The sequence below is a fragment of the Vulpes vulpes genome, chromosome 4, assembly GCF_048418805.1.
Source record: "Vulpes vulpes isolate BD-2025 chromosome 4, VulVul3, whole genome shotgun sequence".
Classification (NCBI taxonomy): Eukaryota; Metazoa; Chordata; class Mammalia; order Carnivora; family Canidae; genus Vulpes; species Vulpes vulpes.
In genome coordinates this window covers 57,597,645-57,598,770 of record NC_132783.1, presented here as the reverse complement: position 1 = coordinate 57,598,770, position 1,126 = coordinate 57,597,645, and the positions used below count along the sequence as shown (strand labels likewise).

General features: G+C 43.0%; 1 pseudogene; it reads right to left on the bottom strand.

Annotated features, from left to right (window-relative positions):
• Positions 1-348: 348 nt before the first annotated feature.
• Positions 349-890, bottom strand: LOC112919566 (protein Mis18-beta pseudogene; annotated as a pseudogene).
• Positions 891-1,126: the final 236 nt, after the last annotated feature.

Below are 1,126 nucleotides of genomic sequence, written 5' to 3'. Positions count from 1 at the left end.
TTTCAACATTAAATACAATTCTATTTTCATAACAAACATGCATCGTTGTATTAGAGCATTCATGGGACATGGCCTCTTGACCTAAATTTACAGTCAAAAGATACTTTCAGAAATAAGTATGAAGATGACAAGCCAGAATAGTTCTTAAGGAAAACAGCTATAAAAACTGGACAGAAGGCTCCTTAGCTTCTCATCTTCTAGAAACAGTTTCATAAATCATTTAGGAAATTAGCCTAGAAGTAATCATAATAAACCACATTTCTTATCCATTCTTGAAGCCAATCTTTCTTGAGAATTGATCAAACAGCACCTGTTGTTGAAAATAGCAATGAGGCCTGACCCTGATACTTAAGCTTTGATTCTGGATCGGTTTTCTGGCTTGGGCTGGTCAGGAGTTACTTCCTTCAGAATCTTCATCAGTGAATTTAAGTGATAACTAACATTACCTTCTCTTTGAGCTCTGCAATATTTTCTGGTAGAGAGAAGTTGTGAATATCCATCTCATATGTATTTGCTGTAGCCTTTGTTTTTAAGAGATAGCACACCATTTTGTCACTGGAGAGGCAGAAGTGATCTCTCAAGGCAGCCAGAGCAGCATGGGTAGTACACAAATGAAAACCAATGGGAATCCCATAGAAAGTATAGAATAAAAAGTTTTTAAGTGCCACCTTTGAACAAAACTTTAATGCCAACTAGGATGAGAGCTTCCCAAGCCACGTTACTTGTGACTCTGGAGAATATCACAGCCCAGAAAAACCACAACAGGTCCCATGGGCTGTAGGCCCAGACAGCAGCTGTGGGCTGGATGGCAGGTCCTCAGGCCCCAGGCCTGCAGGGCCAAGCACCGAGGACCCATTTACCACCTGGGTGTTTCACTCCATAGAAGTCATACAAGTCTGCCAGATGTCTTCTTAGCACCATCACAAAAGTCACCCAAGGCAGCTCTAGTTGGCATGAGTGATGCTGCTGCAGTGGAGTTGCCATCTTCCTGCGGCTGATGTCTCCATTTTGAACACCTAGATGTGTTTCTTTTTTAATATTTCAGGCAGCCCGGGTGCCTCAGTGGTTTAGCGTCGCCTTCAGCCAGGGTGTGATCCTGGAGACCCGAGATCGAGTCCTGCGTCCA